Source organism: Oryzias latipes, chromosome 14 (assembly GCF_002234675.1).
Source record: "Oryzias latipes chromosome 14, ASM223467v1".
NCBI lineage: Eukaryota > Metazoa > Chordata > Actinopteri > Beloniformes > Adrianichthyidae > Oryzias > Oryzias latipes.
This window is the reverse complement of record NC_019872.2, coordinates 3,992,826-4,012,611: the sequence shown is the minus strand read 5'-3', so window position 1 is coordinate 4,012,611 and position 19,786 is coordinate 3,992,826. Positions and strand designations below refer to the sequence as shown.

Here is a 19,786-nt window from a genome sequence, read left to right as displayed (position 1 = left end):
GAAGGCTGTGCCGAGTGCGGAAGAGGGCTTCACGACGAGCATCCATGGCCCGTGTCAGGCGGGCGCCTGTTGAAAAACCCAGGCAGTCATCACCACACAGACAAGGGCCCTCAGTCATGAGGGATGCCCCTAGCAACATCTCCACATAGATTCATTGTTGGAAAAAGAATCCCAGACCATGATGGCTCCTCCACTGTGCCGTGTAAAAAGATTTCAGGTGGGATCTCTTTGTCAGTAACGTTGCCATCAGACAAAAGAACTTTCTTCCACTTTTAAATGCTCAATGTTAGGTTTTCTAGACAATTTAGTGGCATTGATGGAGACATTCCCTTTGAAGACGTTTTTTGAACCCATTATCTTGCAGATGCCATCTGATCATTACACAACAGTCAGCACCAGTGGTGGTCTTAATCTGAGTCGAGGACCATCCCAGTCCTTTGGATCCTCTGGCTCAGTGCTGGTGAATTTTTTTGTGGATCTGCCCCTTGGTGGCTCAACAACCCTGCCACCTGCAAGGACATTGAGCTTTTTTGCCTTTTCCATCAGGACACCTTGACAGGATATTAGAAAAAAGGTCTAGATGTGATGAATGAAAGTTCTTGCACTTTCTTAACTGGCCTTAAAATTTTGAAGAGTGTAGTGTCATCCAGTATTAAAAGGCAATAATCAGGCATTTTTTGCATTTTAAATGTCATAAAAGAGTCAAAGTTTTGCAAATGTGCAAAGTGTCCTTTACAAATTCAAATGATTATTTAGAGGTGTATATTTTTTTTCAAAATATCTCCACATTTCTCTAATTTGTGCAGGATTTTTTGAATTGTGCCTTCATTTTTTGTGCCAGGTGACGCGTCGATGCCCATCCTCTCCTCTCCGAGGCGCACTGATCTTGCATTTGCAGAGGAGGAAGTGCAGTTTGCGGTAGCCGTGAATTGAAAGTACGCCATAAATATGGCGCCAAAAGAGTTTTCAAGCTCATGATAGGAGCCGATTCGTTTCTCCGCTCTGCTCCTGCCGCCGCCTTTCTTGGGAGTGGGCGCAGAGAGGGGTGGTGGAGGTGAAGAAGAGGCTGCGAGGCGAGAGCCGCCCGTGCGTTTGTGCGGAGCGGCGGCGCGCGGGCACAGCGGGACAGGAGGAGGAGGAGGAGGAGGAGGAGGAGAGGAGGAGGCAAAGTGGAGGAGCAAGTGGAGACGAGGAGAGCTGCGTCTGATTTCTGAAGGAGGGACGTTGCGAAACTGGCTTGTAATCTTTTCTGACTCATCGTTTGCATTTTTATCGCAATTTTTGGGGGGTTTGTTTATTTATATTTCTGCACAGTTTCTGCACAGCTGGAGGATTTTTTTGGCTCCTCGCGAGGGCTTCTTTGTATTTCATTTATTTTTGGGGAAATGCGACATGCTTTGCTCTGAGCTGCGTGCGGTGCGCACCTCGCAGCCTGCCACACCGTGAGGAAGAGGAGGAGGAGGAGGAGCAGCGGTGCCACCGGACCTGCGAGGCACTGATTCTCCGCCACTTTGGAGGTTTATTTTCGTTGTTTTTGCAGGGCTGACGCGCTGTCAGCGCGCGCGCGCCGCGAGGGGCGGGGAAGGGACTGTCCTGTCACCCCCGTGCGCTTCAAGTGTCGGGGGTGGGGGGTGGGGGGGTTTAGCGGCGCTGCTAGCAGCCTGCCAGGGCACCGAGTGGGCAAACGGATTGTGTTTACCTTCATGTGCCCCGCTCCCGATGATCTCCTAACCTCGCCGTCCGCCACCAAGGACGTCCGTGTTCCGCGTGCTGGCCGCCATCAAGGTAAACACAGCAACATCAAATGTTTTTGTTAGTTTGTTTTTTTTTTGACGTGGGAATGTGGAGTGACTGTGGAAAGTAAAGTCCACTTTCCGCTGCTGCTGCTGCTGCTAACGGCGCTATGAGTGCTAGGCTAGCAGCAGGGCAGCGGCTCTGCTCTGCACGCACTTTTTTTTTTAACATCGGGCTTGTGTCACTCTCTGCGAGCCGTGCACGTGAGCCCAATACGGGGGATGTGGAGGGGAGGGGGAAGTCGCGAGCGCAGCACGTGCGCGTCGACGACGGAAACTAACCGGGGAAACTTGATTAAAAAAAACAGAGTCCGCGCGGTGGAGAACATCCAAGCGGGGTTCACTTTTTTAAAATATATTTTATATTTATTATTTCTCCAAACAGAAAACAAACAGATTCTTTTTTTTTTTTTGCGGGGGGGTTAACCAGCTAGAAGTTGTAGAGCTGGTGGCTGGGTGGTGGCACCACCACATCTTCTTCATTCCTCAATAATAATAAACAAGAGGCAGCATACAAGAGAGAGAGAGAGAGATGGGGGGGGGGGGTGATTTTAGGGAGGCTGAGCACGCATGCACACTTCAAGAAATTAGAGCAACTCCTCTCTGCTACATCATCCTCTCCTCCTCCTCCTCCTCCTCCTCCTCCTCCTCCTCCTCCTGCTGCTGCTTCGTGTTGTGCAGATCTAGCTGGCTTAATGGGGGTGGGGGTGAGTGGGGAGGGGGGGTTGTTTACCTCCTCAAAGTCAGGGCTCCATCTGTGAACCGGAGCTGGAGGACTGTTGCATCCTCACCTGAAGCTCTGCATGCAGATGCTGCAGGACGAATGCGACGCTTTGGAGACCGTGGAAGGTCTGACGGTGATGGACAGCACTGTCGTTTTTCTGCTGCTGTTGTTGTTGTTGTTTTTTTAAGGCGACGTTGGCCTTGAATCAATTAGTCAGGAATCGTCTGGCGGGGATTTCGTAAATGTTCCCAGTCGTTGCAGCAGACCTCCACATGCGCGCCTCGTGCACACACACACACACACGGAAACATCCCTGTCTCCCCTCTGAAGTCATGCTCCAGCACAGAGCAGCCGATGTGTGTGTGTGTGTTTGTGTGCACTCTCTCAGACGTGCACACTCACAGACACAGCCCTCCTCCCGGCTGGGTATGCAACCAGAGATGAGTCATGGTGTGTGGGGGCATAACTCTATCCCCTTCTGGTGTTTCATATCTCCTCTGAAGTGCTGCTGTCTTCTGCCTTTCTGCTTGGTAATTGGTTTGCAGAGCAGAGCGGCTGGTACCAAACTGGAGCACACCAGGATCATGTTGCCCTCCATCCCTGCACACAGACCTCACATCCATCTAAACTTATGTTTTTTCTTCCTCGCCCCCCTTCGTCATCTCACGTCAGAGCAGTCTAAAGGGGCTTCGCATGCTTAAAAAGCCCTTAAGCCTTGCATGTGTCCAAACACGTGTGTGCACGGAGCTCTGCCCGTGTGTTTATGTGTGCTCCTGTTTCTAAGCGCTGGTCTGTGATTGGATGGAAAAGGGGGTAAGGACCCCACGTGATGCATGGTATCGCATTAGGAGCTACGTTGTCAGGAGGAGGAGGAGGAGGGATGTTGCTCGTGAATGGACCTCTGACGTCACACAGACCGTAACCTCAATCTCTCTCAGACACATGCACGCCGGCATGCACACACGCATGCGTGGAGAAGGACGACCGCAGGGAAGAGCGTGGGATCTGATGGGATGAGAGGCATTGATGCAGGTGCTGCCTGCAGGCATGTTGGGTGACTGCATCTCTGCCTGACTCTGGAGCACGCCGTCTGCAGGAGTATTACCACATGCTGAGCTGAGTCTTGGTTGTCTAGTGGGGGCGGGTTTGTTGCCATGACGCTGCCTGTTTTACAGTGTCATAAAACAGGACTTCACATAATCCCACAGATTATATTATATTAGAATAAACAGCTTTTGTTTCTTTGTGACCATAGAAAACTTTGCAAATATGAGTTTTTCTATGTATGTGTTGCTAAATGACACTTTAGCTGCAGAACTGATAAATATCACTTACTGGTTGCTGGGAGTGTTGATTATTTCTGACTGGTTGGCTTCTTTTTTATTGTATTTTACACCTTTGGCATCACAAAGTGGGTGCGTTTTTATACACTGTGGTCCTCCTGTCCATCCACGCTGACCTGCTGAAGGCCATGACCAGCAACCTGGCGAGGAGATGCTGTGCTTTTAAATATTCGCCCCCCCCTTCTCCTCTGTGTCTCTCTGTGACTCAGCTCGCTGAGTGAACGATCATTTTCCCTGCACTCCACATAACGGATGTAAATACTCTTGATTGGAAGGAGGGCTGCTGTCGCTGTTGGACCGGCAGAGCGTGTTCCCTGTTGACTGACAGCAGTGGATGCTTTTTGTGCTGCAGATGGCTTTTTCAGATGTTAATCATTGATTTTTTTCTTTTGTAATGCTGCAGTCTTGTCATCAGAACATACGTTTCCGAGCCTATCATTCTGTTCGCCTTGTTCTTGTTTTTTTCTTTTTCACGTCACAATTTCCTCTCATTGAATGAATCATTAACCACATGGATGTTTAACAATCAGATTTGAGATGCCGGTGCACTGAAAGTTTCATGAACTCCTACACAGTATATAAATGCAGCACAAAAATACACATATTTTATTAACTCTTTTCTATTTTTTAATGAGAAAAAATTCCAAAATGACGTCATCCCCATCTTTGAAGTTATTTCAGTCATATGAGGCTTTATTATTTGAGTTATGAGATTGTTAAACTTTGATGGTTGGCATTTTAAATAGTTTTTTCCTGTACATGGATTGACCTGTTATTCCTATAATAAATGCATTAATTCACTGTCTGCAATAAGATTGCCTTAAACATGTGTTTCACATGTTTACTTGGATGTAAGACCCAAAAACCAACTCTTTACTGGCACGACGGCAGTTTGCACTGAACAATATTATCCATCACCTTTCTTAGTTTGTACCAGTTTAATATTTGACATATAAATACCTTCTAACTTTACAATAATGAACTATAATAAAATTAAAGGAGTGGTCATTTGAGTCATTAGTTTTAAAGGTTAGCCTGGGGGGCGGAGCTGGCAGTGCAGACTCTTCCTGGAAGGGGCGGTTCTCACCGTTCTTTACGTCACAATGTGAGAACCCGCTCATTTTCATGAAGTGGGAGGGGCTGGTGCTCAGAGTGCAGGTTTTTAGAGGAATGCTAAGAAATTCATAAACTGATCAAAATAACCACTTTGGGGTTTCTTTTGTCAGGAATTAACATTATAATACACATAAAAGCTTGAAAAGTTGATTTTTGCATGATATAGGCCTTTTTAAGAACTACTTCATTATTATTATTGTTGATTTTAAACTTTTGTCTCCCCACATGTTGTCTTTCTGGAATGGCATGACCTCAACCTGACCTTTCCTATAATGGCTATAGAGGTGGGACAAACAAAAAGTTGGGTCACACCCAATGACTGTTAATGGGAACTGGACTGAGTGACTCCTCCCCCTCACGTTCCAAACAGGAAGCTGGCTCCAAGAACCAGAAATCCCAAAGACTTCCATTGACATTTCCATTGAGCTGTTACTGAGTCACTATATTTGTCAGAATAACCACCTTGGCTCTGCTAACTTTGTTATTTTTAAACATGTTCTTGCTAATCCTAATTGTTTTTAAAATAAATATTTTTCCGTAGTGCAAATTATTCAAGTTATAAACTGGCCAATCAGATGCCTACGCTTAAAAGCAGGTGGTCTTATGTCAAAACATTTGACAGTTTTGGTGCAGCCCGCTTTCAAATGGTAGGGCCTTGGATTTCTAACAGGCTCATTCCTGATTGGTGAGACTGGTTGCCATAGAAACGCTGACCGAAGCTATGTTCACACTGCCCTTGGCTACACACGTTCCAATGAAAATGTTCACACGCAGCTACTTAAATTTTAGCAATCGTTTGCGTCCTCTACGTCTAAAGTGCACAGCCATTGAACATGCGTTGCACGTTAAACCGGGATGCGTTTTGACCAATCAGGGACTCAGATTTGGTAGTGACATATGGATGGTGTCCCTTTTAATTCATGGAAGTGTCGACTGTTTGACGTGTGATCATGGAGGAGAAATTGATAGTTGTGGTTTGTGTCCATTTACCAAGTCTTTCATGCACTGGAATAGAGCTGTGTAAGAAAAAAGGCTGGAGCGAGATTCACATGATTTGCATCACTTTGAGTGCAACTAAGTCTCTCCCCGTAGGTGGTGGACATGAGCTTGTAAACGGTAGAAAAAAAAGAAGAAGCCCCTCCCTGCTTCTCCACTGTGAACACCATGGGCTAAAGGTGCATTCAAGAAGCCACGTTTAGCCCGTTCTTGAATGCATGTCACATGTTAGGCGTGTCTGTAGCGTCAGATCGGCTCGCACCAATCACTGACATTTACTGACATCATCTGGTTCCAACATGGCGACGTCTGCACTGCAAAAAATGGCAACTGATTTGACATCACTTCGTTGGTGCCAGAATCAAGTCTTTCTCTGTTCTGTTCTCATGTGCATTCAATGGTCACGCCATGTGAAGGTGACCACGCCTCTTTTAGCAAGTTGAGTGTAAAAATAAATGACAAAAAGTCCAGCGTGTAGTGTTGAAAGGACTTTTAAGCCATGCTAAAGAATTATACTAATTGTACATTTGGACTGCTTCACATTTAGTGATAAATTGATGAAATGCACCGTCACTGATCAATAACACTTTGTCTAAATTCGTCTTTGTCTTTGTTTAAAGACAGTTGTTATTCACTTTTTTGTAAGACTGCCACCCTGTGGCTGCAGTCACACCACCTCAGTTAAACTAACATTAAAAGTTTTTGATGCAAAGCCTTTAGTGTGTTTGACTGTAAAAAAACCCAAAAAAGTTTACTAATTTCTTGAAGATTCAAACTCCAAAAACCAATAAAGAAGCTGCTTTTTAAGTCCCTCAACCCGATCTCTGTTTAGTTTGTTTAATTAGTCAGAAATGAGAGAGACTGCAAACACCAAAGGCTGTGTTGGAACTGTGTTCAGCAGCTGCGGCTTGGATAGCAGTTGGCGTCTCTAATTGACTCAGAGTGTAAATTTGTTGCAGCCTGATCAGCTCCATCCTGCTTTCAGCCTTTGGGAAATATTTAAGGGACAGTCTTTTGACAAAATAAAAATACATTGAAATCTAATGTAGGCGAGCGAGGCTTTGAAAAATGTATGGATTATTTATTTTTGACATAACTGATCACTGTTTTTGGATAACACCTTAAGGTTCATCCCTTCTACTGCTGATTGAGACTCTTCTGGATGCTTGCTCTTTCTTTAAAGCCCGATACTTGACTCTTTAGATACTTAAAGGATCCTAATTTGTTGTGAGAATTGCGGTTAAACCTGCTCTTGGATCAGTTCTTTCTGTGATGATGGGTTCTGCTTGATGGACAGACTGGCTGATGCTTCCTTAGCTGCTGATGGAAAGACTTTCTGGATGTTCACCCCTCTCCCTTCACATTAACAGAATCAGTATGTCAAACCATGGAACAGCCACAGACCAAAAAGGGAAAATGAGCCTTTTTTTCACTCTCTTTTATGAATATCCTGGATTTTCTCTCTAAATAAGTAAAATAATTGATGACAGGTGGCGTGGAAGGAGGGAAGTGAAACATTGAAATGGTGGTTGACGTAATAAAAAGTGGAGTTCTCATCCTCCCCATCTTTTTTTATTCCCCTGAAAGTCCCTTCCAAATCTAATGAACTGGTAGAGACAGTGAGTATGGATCAGTCCTCCATCACGCTGTGTGCTGCTGTTGCTCTCCTCCTTTTTGCCCTTTCTTGTCCTGGCTTGTTGGCAGAATCCCAGCCTCCCTGGCTCCAAATCACCTTCTTCTTGGTTGTTGGTCAGCAGATTTCGGGAGATGAAGAGGGAAGGGAAAAAATAAAAACCTTTGGAACTCAGCCTCTCCTTTTTATTTGTTAACTCTCCTCCCATCCCTCTGTTTTTTGCACTCACTCATCCCCACACCTTTAATGCAGCAGGAGCTGTGGCAGTATCAATAAATATCATCTTAATGTTCTGGTGGCTGAAGTCTGCAAGGTGATAAAGAAAATCTATTTGATTCTTGAGGCTCATTTGTTTGGTGGTTTTCCAATTTTCTGTGCACTGGTGTGTGTGTGTGTGCGTGTTTGTGTGTGTGTGTGTTTGTGTATTAAAGTAGTTTATGTGCTGTCATTATCGTCCTTCCTCATTCCTGATATTCGTAGTCTCTCTCACTCTATGCTCTCTTTCTTCTGCCTTTCTTTTCTTCATGCCTGCAGTTGAAACAAACATTTCTGAGAAAATAGCCGGAGACCATTACTCTCCAAACAGGAATAAGATTATTAGTTACCAAAAGTAAAAATAGTATTTGTAGAGGTTACGGATGGGCGATATATCTGTGCCAGTATCGGAATTGGACGATATTTGCATAATTTGAGTTTATCTGTATTGGTCTGACATTTAAAATCTACTGAGATTCTTCTGTTTTCAGAAACACTTTAGTTTTGAAACGTAGACTTGTTCCTAATAGATTGGGAAGCGTATGTTCGCAGTCATAGTCAGTAATTGACTGTTTTCAGGGAAATGTTCTTTTTGATACGGATACGTGTTGTTCCTGATAGATCCCTGGCAATGGGGAGCTTTTGGTTCACAGTTATGTCCAGTATTCAATAAAGAGTCTGAATGCGTACAGATATATGTAGGTGAAAGTTTGAAAGTGATCCTTGTTCCTATGAGATCTTTTGCTGTATGTTAAGAAGGTCAAGTACAATGTGATTGTCCAGTAAAAGAAAAGTTGAGAATTTCTGATAAAGACACAAAAAGGAAATCTAAACTTTGTGTTACTGTTGACGATTAAATATCCATATCGGCAAATATCAGCTATCGGCCACAGTTCCAGGGGAAATATCGGTATCGGCCGGAAAAAAATCTATATTGACCCATCCCTGGTAGAGGTATGTATCTTTGCCTTTCACATGATTTGATATGCATTCTGATACATGGTCCACAATGTGATAAATGAAAGATTCAACCAACTTTGTGAAGACACGATACAGTCCAATTTGTTGACGGAAATAGATACCATCTAGATATTTATTATTTATTTTGGCATTTAAAATCAGGAAATGAAATGCCTTTTGACAGAGAAACTGTATTTTTCTTACTGGCGCTTTTTATTTTAAGCAACAACAAAAAAATCTTTGATATAAAGGCTTCAAACATTAAAACCTGGTATTTTGGGGTCTTTAAGAATGTTTTTTTTTTTTCCGGCATTCATTCAGGCATTGTATAAAGTAGCCCTGCGACAGACTAGCGACCTTTCCAGGATGTCCCATGCCTTGGCCTGTGAGGGGCCAGGATAGGCTCCAGCAGCCCCGGGACCCCAAAAGGAACAAAACAAGTTTGGAAGATGAATTAATGATTCTTCAATGTAGGGATGCACTGATTAACTCAATATATTTGTCCAAATATTGGAAAAAAAGCCACATTCGTCCTTCTGTGGATAGTGGCGTGTGACGCAATGATTCAAAAAGTTTGGCTAACCAATGAGCACCCATGATCATGCGCCTACTTTAAATTGTCACCAGTGTGGAGGTATTTTAAAGTGGTTGCGAGTGACAGAAGAACTGCAGTTTGCAGTTTTTTAGATGAGCAGCCGTTTAGAGTTGTGGAAGACATTGGATTTGGAGGCTTGTGGAGTTCATTGAACCTCACGGTAGCAAGCAGGTGGTACTTCTCAAATGTGTGCTTATCTGAGATGTAATCAATTATTTAATTTGAAAAACAAATTTATTTTGGACTATTTCTGCTGTACGACGGAATTTTAGGGCCACAAAAAAGAAAAAAAAGGTAAAATTTCGAGATTTTAAGTGTCGTAACTTGTAACTCGTAAATTTATGTGAAAAAATCTCGTAATTTAATAGTTATAACTTTCTTTTCTCGTAAATTTACGACTTAAAAGTCTTAATTAAAAACATTTTTTTGTTGTAAACTGGCCCTAAAACTCCGTTGTACTGCTGTACTTAAAAAAATGAATAAAAACCTGAACATCCACATTTAATATTCCGTATTGTGGCTAAAGCCGTATTGGCCACAAATTTTCACTTTGACGCATCCCTAGTTTTTCGAAACAAAAACACTTATTTTTTGTTAAGTGCACACAACACACGCCCCTCGCTGTGGTTCACCCTCAGCCAATTGTCATTAACCCAACATGCTAACCTGACTATTTTGCCTTTTTCAAGTATATTTTTCCACCTGCAATGCATGACATTGTCTTGATTCACAAACTTTAGTTTGAATGCCACCCATTAATGGTTTTGCAGTACATTACCCCCCAAAGAAAAGTTGAATCCAACATTTAAACACTTTTAAAGCTCTATCTTCATTTAAACCTCCGCATCAACCCACAAAGTTACATTCTATTCAGAAATCTTAAAAAATTCAAAACAAACCTATAAAACAGAATTGATGTTTGCTCTTCTGTGTTTTTGTCCGTTGAAACGACACAATTATGGGTGGAGACAAATAAGTGAATGAAAGAAGAGAGGGCTGATGGGTAACGCTGTTTGTGAAGCAAGCGTCCTTTGGCAAACTTGAACTGAAGATAAAAAGTCAGTTTCTTTCATTGCAGATGTTTTACACTGAATAAAGCTGCAGTTTATGGTTTTTACTCCTTTCTTGAGGAGTTTTGGCTCCCCTGGGAGCAGTATCACTAAAATGAACTTGCCTAAAGGAGCCAACAGTGCTATCTAGTTGACATTATGAGCTAGCTCCCATTCTTCTCTTCCCCACGGAGCGAGCAGCAGGGGTCCACGGGGACAAGGGCTGATGGGAATGGTGATGGTGATATCAGCAGCACAGTGACTCATGCCTGCTCCTAAGTGGCTCAGCGCCTTCCAGTCAGTCATGAGATGCTAGTGTGTGAGGGAGGAAGGAGGTCGTGAGTTGAGCATTAAAGCTCCTGGCTGGAAAGTTGAGCACAGCATGCGGTGCCTATCTTTTCACTTTGGGTTATTTGTGGGTTTTTTTACTTTTGTGCTTGAGCTCTCACTTTGTTTGGGTTCCTCTGTGCACAAAAGGTCTTTAAGGTCCACCAGTGGTACATTTGATTGTTTCTTGTGAGAAGTTTAGAAGTACATTTTCTAATCTCTTTCGCACAGCAGTAGAAAATCCATAAAAAAACATAAATACAACATAAACATACAGACACACTGAGATCCAAGAATGATGTACAGGCTGTACAGTCCATGGTTCCCTGTTCATAAAAATACTATGAAGGTGTCCCAAGTATAATCATGAAAGGAAATGATGCATAAAGACATGAGTACAGATAGATCTTTCTTGCGCCATCCATCCATTTTCCAATTTTGCTGAATCCCTTTTGGGGTCACAGGGACGCTGGAGCCTATCCCAGCCACTATTGGGTGAGGGCAGAGTATCCCTCGTTGGTTTGCAGAGATGTGCCAAGATGAACTGTTGTTCAACCCCCCCTCCCCCCAGTTTGGACCCAAAACCTTTAGACAAAACAACTTAACAGGTAAATCTTGAATGTTTAAATGTACTTTCTATAAAATCCCATCCGTCCGTCCGTCCGTCCGTCCGTCCGTCCGTCCACCAAACATGCCTTGCTTAATCCCTTTTGGGGGTCACTGGGTTTCTGGGGCCAACCCAGCCACTGTTGGAAAAAGGCGGGCTACACCCTGAGCAGGTGGCCCGTCTGTTGCAGGGCCACACACTCGCTCGCATTCACATCTTGGGGCAATTCAGAGATGCCAATTAACCAATTATGAAGCATGTTTTTGGGACTGTTGTTCTGGACTGTGGGAAGAAGGCGGGGATCTCCGATAAGACCCACGCATGCGCGGGGAGAACATGCAAAATCCACACAGCGGGATTTGAACCAGGGCCTTCTCACTGCAGGCGAGCAACCACCACATCACTGTGCAGCCATCACATTGTTAAATCTTTGAATCTACGAGCAGATTTTTTTGATAGTAACTCAAACTCACTCTTTTTTTACTTAGCCTTAGAACCAAATTGATCCAGAAATCTGCTTCTACCTGAATGATCCCTGCCTGGTGATGAGGATGATTCAGTAAATTACGACTTGAAAGCATGAATTAGAACACATTTGTGCTTAAAATGTCAGTGTGTGAAGTTGGATTGGCGACATGGTAGCAGAATAATGCTAATGCTTGGCTTTCATGCTGGGATGTTGGTTGGGGTCTGCTGTGTTTGGTCTTGCACAGCTGTTGGCGTGGCTCTGATGCGGATGTTTGATGTGTGTTATTTCTTTTCCTGTTCATCGCTATTGGCGAACCATTTTGCCTTTGCATGCAGGAGTCTTTTAGTGCATGAGTGCGCTATTGTGTTTGATGATCAGGAAAATACTAGGATTCCTAACATCACAGGTTTTTCTTCCTGCATACAAGCTAACACTTTGGCCGCATTTACACTGCAGGTCTTGTTGCCCATATCTGATTTTCCTACTATATCCGATGTTTTTGACGACCCGCTTACATCACCTTTTAAAAGTGACCCGTATCCGATTTTTGCATTTACACTATACAATGCTGAAACTATCAATCGTAGACGTTCCAAGGACTACGTAGCAGCATTTCTGCCTTCCGCGGACCTCCTTCGGACTTTTGTGACAGCGGTTGTCATGGAGGCAACGCAGCGACGGAAGGAGGCGTTGTATTGGGTGCTCCTGAGGGGATGCGCGGGAGAGGAAAAAAGGGGCTACGCGGTTGTCTTATGTGCTCTCTCTGAGTTTTGAATGAAGAAGTGTTTGCAGACGTGCTGTACTAACAGTTTGATCCAAGTGCTGAACCTTTCCTGCGCGATGACTTCTCTTTTTCCGACCGTGGTCAGAAACACACGGGAGATTTTCTCCAGGGCCGAAGGTGGATTCTCCTTCGGGGTTCACTTTCCCGTTCGAAACCCTCAGCCTCCAGAGTGGGTTAAGAAAGACTCCAAAACAGTTCTTTTGGGGGAGACACCTTCTTTTTACTACGGTTGTCCGACACTCCCCCACTCCGCACTCACACCCCCTCTCCTTACACACACACACCACGCGCGGTCCCCATCACATACACGCCCCCACTCCGCAACAACACAAGCAAAGAAATAACCGGCTTCTAACTTGTTCCATTGCAACGGTGTCCAGCTTGATTAGTCACCGTTTGCCTACCGACCGGGACCGGACCGGAAATAACAGCGGTTTCCGACTACGCTCTGATGCCTGAGGCTGAAAGGTAACACGCTGACAGCAACATCAGCGCACAAAAGCACCTTAATAAGTCATGTGATCTCAGTTGGTTATGTCCTGAGTTGACGTCACTGACGTACGACTCGCATTTACTGCAGAATGTCCGATTTGTCTGCTTACATGGCACACACAAATGCACGTATCCGATTCGTATCCGATTTATTTCCACATATGAATGAGGCCTGAATCCGATCTGATAAAATCGGAATCCATGCGCTTTTGTCCTGCTTACATGTTCACGGTCATATCCGATCTGTGCCACATGAGAGGAAAAAAACGGAATTGGGTCACTTGAACCATGCAGTGTAAAGGCGGCCTTTGATTCTTTCAACAGATTCCCTACATCCCCATCCGTTTTTTTTTTGTCTTTAATTTATTTTCTCTCCTTGGTTTGTTATTGAATTTTGGATTTTTTGAACTCGTACTATTCCTGTTCCATGCACCGGCACAAGCGCTCTGTTTTAGCTTCCTTCTCTGTAGGGATTCTGTCCAAAAGTAGCTGAGCGTGTGTGTTTTTTGTGTCAAATTGGTTGTTTTGCAGAATTCATTGATTGGTTCCTGTTACTTTTTGATTCCAGTTATCTATTTAATCCCGTCTTGGAAGGAGAGAATGAGTTGATGAGATGATAAAAATGAAGGCAGACAGAGTAATGAAAGAGAAGTGGAGGAATGAAAACAGGACTGGCAGATGGAGAGGACCTTTTAAGAGTGTCTCCGTGACACTGGAGATGGCATACATTATGCAAAGTTGAAGTAGAGAAAGGGGGTGAAAACAGAAGTAAAAGGGATAAAAGCAGGACGCTAATAATTGGAAGAAAACCAGCCGTTTTCCTGGTTTGCTTGAAGATCCCTTCAGACTTTTAGCTTGTTATGCAGTCTGTGCACACTTTTACATTTACTGACACAAACATTCTCCTTGGACAAGCGGTCATCCACACCCACAACTCTGCCTCAGTGAGACAGCTTGTTATGAAGCAATTTATATGGAAGAAGTCTTTATCAAACAGACTGACCTCTGACATTTCAAGGAGCACCGGCAGTCTGTGCTGGTTCCACATCAAGAATGTCCAGGCTTGTGTGGTTGATGTAGAGCTTTGAGGGTTTTATTTTTTTATTTTTCCATGCATGCCCAGCCCTATAACACTTACTGCTGTTTATTTGATGCATCTGTGTGCTTTACTTGGCAGCTGAAAAGAGACGGCGCTGCTTCCTGAGCTTCTGCAGCCCTTAATAATAGATCACCATCATTGGAACTGATGTTGTTCTGACTTTAAGTGGAGCTAAGTGCTAAAAAACACACCGGCCCATATCGTTGCTGTTGCTGAAGCAAATGCAGCGTCATCTTCTGGAGAGGACGAGGCCAGACGCAAAGCCAAGCATAGGAGCAACATACTTGCAGACAGAGAAACAGATGGCTGGCAAATGGGTAGACGGGCAGCAAGGCATTGAGTCAAGTATTGAGACAGACAGACAGATGGCGAGCTTACAGGCGGACAGACGGATGGACGCAGTGACAAATGGGACACAGCCATTCAGACATATCTGCGAGCTGGAGGACAGTGGGGTACCGTGTCACGGTAAAGATCCCTTCTTTAACTTTGACTCCAATCATATTTTGATTTATTTTCAAAGCGTTCCCAGTGGTCTTTTAATTACGATTACGCTAATTTTAGCCTAAATCAAAAGACCTGTGTCCTTTTCAAGGACATAGTTTCTGCGGAGCAGTAGTAGTCAGAAATTTTTCTCTGAGTTGTGGGTGGGATAGCTTGTGTGGAGCATGCCCCCCCCCCATCGCTGAGAACTTGGAGGAGGGGGGCCCAGGTTATTGTCTACATCAGTGTTTTTCAACCAGTGTGCCGTGGTAGATGGTCAAGTGTGCCGTTGAGAAATTGCCCTCATTAATCATTCACTGATCTAAAAACATTTCCCATCTCCAGGATATCAGCTCTTTGTTCATCCAAACAGGCCCTAATAAAACACTGAGTAGTTAGGAATATAAGAGATCTTAAAATTACTTTTTCTTTGTGTTTATTTAATTCTATTAAAGAAATTTTGATAAGAATGACGGTACTGCGAGTTAGCTGCAGCTATGACAGTTTGCGGAAAAGTCCCGTCCCTTTAACTGTCTCCACCAATCATTCTTGAAGGCTTAATCACATGTCATCAGTCTGACCAATCAGAAGTGCTTAAAGTCTTCACTTCCTTGTTCTTAATTCTGCTGATAAAGTCGCTCAGTTCTAACAAAAATACCAGCTAAAGCTCTTCTTTAGCGGTGTAGCTTTCCACAGAGTCCGGTGTCAGACCGTGAAACAAGTGGACAATACAATGAAGCTCATTGACGCGAGTCTTTCTGCAAGTTTTCGGCAGTTTTCACACTACATCTCCCATGATGCATTGGCTTAAAGGGCCGGTGCACAATGAGTTGTCCTTGCGAAACGCCTTGAAACCCCAACAAACAAACAGTTTCTAAATTTTCTAATTTAACTTTCATTTCATCTCTTAGAAAAAAACAGCCGCAACTTCCTGCTTTTCCGGCCACAATTATCACAAAAATGCACGTGAGATTGCGGGCGGGGCTGTCGATCAATACAGACCATGAATTTCTGTTTTTTTTTCTTTTTTTTGGATGCTGGTGTGCCGCGGGATTTTTGTCAAGTTTAAAGTGTGCCGTGGCTCAAAAAAGGTTGAAAAACACTGGTCTACATCACATCACAAATAGGCACTTTTTCAAACAGCGTTTTTTCGTCTGTTCCTGATTCACAATGATTTGAATAAAGAAATACCCAGAAAAGCAATTTGGAGCTTAATTTTCTTTATATAAACATGTCCTCCATCATCGGAAAAATGCCACAAGAACATGTTAAAACACCAAAAACACGATTTTCATCTAAGTGGGTCTATGAGAGGCGCTATGGAAAGCGGACAGCTCTGAACAATGACATTTTGTAGCAGCTAAAAAATGTTCCCATGCGTAGCGCATCGCCTAATGACCAAAAAGAAAGTGATCAAATGTACGTATTAGTCTGTCCAGCAGCTTGAGAGCATTTTTCATTACTGTTGCGACACAAAAAGCGTAAAGTTACAGCTGTTTTTTTAAACAGCTGGCATAAAAGTTGCAAAATGTTCCGATAATAATTGTATTTAAAGCCGTTGTGAAGGCTGGTGACGTGAAGGGATGTGGTGGGGGCCAACCCACTTTATCTTCCACTAGTTTAGAATTTCCAAAATGTGCTTTTTGACCTGAAATCAGATATTCTTTCCTCTAAAAAATAAGTTCAGAAGGGAAGCCCAATGACTGCTAGAACTCTGTTCAGAAGATGCAACAGATAGCACACACTGCTGAGTGGGAATGAGCTGCTATAAAGTTTCTTGCAGTTGGATATCCACTGAAAAGAGTCGTCTATTAACTACATGCTGTTAGGCTCTGAGCAAGAACAGCTGCTCTCACCTGATTTTCTGCCTCACCATTCATATCTGGGTGCTATAAACCTCCCCAAACTTTATTAGTGCAGAGGTTGCTTTACAGAGCCCGTGAGCTGGTTAAATAGCTGACACATGGTTTGGTTTCCCACCTGCAGTCTTCAGATTCAATTTCCCAGGCTTGATCTGTTGCACTTTTCAGAGAGCAGTCCCCCTTTAAGCCTTCAGTCAGACGCGCAGCTCCCGGCGGCGTCGTAGTCAGCCAATTAATTAGCTCCCTGGGCGATTGGCTTTCCCAGTGTGCATTAGTCAACCTTCTATCTGTAAATGTTTCTGGCTGACTTAATGCAATGCACAGAAAATACGACTTGCATCAGATGTCTCAAATGGCAGCAGTACTAGCTGGCTAAATGTAAATGAATATTTGAGTGTATTGGATATATATCTTATTTTACTGGAATCTTCTTGTATAATTCCTCCGTTGGTTTATGGAATGCCCGGCAAAATGCCATTTATACTTTAAATTAAGCCGTATTTAAAAAGGGCGTCATGCTGGTAGTTCAAATGATCTATGCTTTATTAGAAAAAGGCAAAGAAATGATATGAATGTGGATGAAGGAATAGCTTTTCCTTGGCGAAACTAATATTTTTGTATTTTTAGTCTTAAGCCTTAGTCACAGCTGCCCTTACGGGTGGATATGGGCTGTCTGTGGGGGGAAATAGGCAGACCTGTATGGGGCACACAGGTGGACTGCAGGAAAGGGCAAGGTCGTAGATTGCTTGGTGAGCCCGTAGAGTGAAAACGTTTACGCACATTTTTTCTACTGTCATAAATGAGAAAAATAGAAAATCAGAGTGTAGTTTATGTGGACATTCTATTGCTCCCCTACCCCTACGACTTCTCCCCATCCCTACATTTATCCCTCCTAGCAGAGAGAAATGGAAAAAATAGTGTCTTCAAATTGGGATGTCACTACGGCTTGATGATATTACCCATTGCCGCCTGTCATCCACGTTTGTGCGTAGCTACCAGCAAGTGGGAAATATGGTTTATAATTTAAAAAAGTCACGCAAGAACAAAAACTCAAAACTTTTAAATGTAAACTTTTGTGCTTCATAGCATATCCAAAAGAGGAAATGCGTTTTTCCTCTACGCCACAGCGCAACGCGGATCACCCTACCGGCAGAGGGATCATCATCATCATCATCATCAAAATTGACTTATTGTGACTAAAGTCACCATTGAGCACGTGATTAATTCACTCTTTTTCTCGTCAATATCCAGTCAAAGTTTTCCGCTCAGAAGCTAATCGTTTCTTTGAGATGAACTAACTTAAACTTTCATTTTCTTTCAGAAACTAGAATAACATGAATAATGGCACTTATTTATGTTTGATGACTTTTGCTCTTTCTAAAAGCTGTAAATGTGAAATGGGAAGAAAAAAAACCTTCCTGTTTCATTATTAGGAAGTCATGCAGACTTGTCCTCACAGCAGTACCAAGCCAGACTTTGTCTTGAAGCTGCAGTTCTTCGTTTCTGTTCAGGGTTATACTGGGGGAACTGGGTGGGTGGAGGGAAGAATCTGGTCAGGGAGGGGTGCCTATTTTGTGTGATAGTCCTGTGTTTTCTGCTTGAATTAAGTTTTCCATTTTATGACCATTTTATTTGCATTTATGTAAAGCGCTTTGTGTTTTTATTTGAAACGAAAGGCGCTAAAATAATAGATAAAGTTTGAGTTTATACATCTGAATACTGACTGGCTTTCATTACATAGTGGCCACTTCTCAGTCCTGCAGGTGATTACTGTTGCACAGAAGTGTGCGTGTACCAAAAGTAATTTACAATATGCTTTTAAAAAATGCCCCTACTGTGAATTTTGCTACACTTTTTAAGAGGATGTAAACATACCAGTTTAGCAAACTGATTTTTCCACATCGGAGATGAACAACACTGAATATAAATGTGCAGCTGTGCTACAATAGAGGGAGTCTGCACCACACAGATCCACACTTTGACTTGAAAAGCACCAAAACAGCTACACAGTACGAATCCAGTACAGTTTTAAAGCTATAAAAATCACAAAACTACACTAAATAGATTAAATAGATTCAACACGAAATGAAAAGCATTATTGGAAAAGGGGTAGATAGGAGAAAAAAACTCATTTTATCCATCCATCCATCTGAAACCCCGGCTTAATGTCTAAAACAAAAAGTTATTTACAGCCTCTAAATTTGATATCTTTTCTGACAGTTTTCACTAGAATACTATTGTCAAAGTTTGTGTTCTGAATATTTTTTTTAATTAAAAAATTTCATTGTTCAGCCTTTTTAAACAAGGTATCTGTACAGTTTGATTCTGTTTAGGTGTAGAGTTGGATGGAAAAAAGCAAAGTACTTTATTACTACTGTGACCCCAGACGTGCTAAAATGTTGACTCACCAATATGAGTTCTTCAATTAGAAAGCAATTTATTAAACGTCTTTGTTTTCTCTTTTTATTACAGATTTCCACTCTGAGCTCGCTTGCAAATGTTTTTAGAAAAATGTTTAGATTTATGACATTTTTTCTCCAGCTTTCCCTTCTTTACCCTGATTGGAGAACACAAAACATCGAATCAGATCAAAAGCACAGCCCGGGTGGGGACAGGATGATGCCTGGAAGGGAGAAGGGAAGAAACATCTCAGGTGTAAATAAATCCAAACTTTTTCCGCTGAATTTTCTTTGAAGGTTTTACTATCTGGTATTCCACCTGAACAGGGCACAAAAACTCAGAAGTACCACTTTTTTCCCCCGTCATTGTTGTTAAACTACAAAAAACTTCATGTTTCTCCTAAGTCATCAAAGTGTTTCATAGATCAGAATGGAGATGAGGGGTCGAGCAGCTGATTCACCCGATGGATAATATAAAGAAGTTTCGTTTTGCTCACGTGTGGTCGGTTGATTTAGGGCGTTTTAATAGTCAAAGTTTCATTTTAAACGAAACCATCGTGGTTCTGCAACATCTCTGTGAAATTACCACAAACTCCAAATGTTATCAGGATATTTCTCTAATTTCTTATCTAGTTATTGATCTGAGTTAATTGATTTATCATCATCAGGTCATGTTTGTAAATAAGAGCTTGTGCTTAAATATAAATAGAAGATAAATAGAGGTATACTACTATAATAAGAATGTGACTTATTAAAGGAAGGTTCACTGAGGTGACTTGAGTTTTGGACAACAATAATGA

The 19,786-nt window shown here is 42.8% G+C and overlaps 1 protein-coding gene across 2 annotated transcripts in view; it reads left to right on the top strand.

The window, feature by feature from the left end:
* The window catches only part of jade2 (jade family PHD finger 2), a 214,962-nt gene continuing 195,176 nt past the window's right edge, over positions 1 to 19,786 (top strand). Inside the window, exon 1 of one of the 2 annotated variants that reach the window (XM_023962510.1) lies at positions 1 to 1,785. The gene's annotated coding sequence lies outside the window, so the exon portion shown is untranslated. The remainder of the gene's footprint in view (positions 1,786 to 19,786) is intronic. The other variant, XM_023962509.1, reaches the window with a different exon arrangement.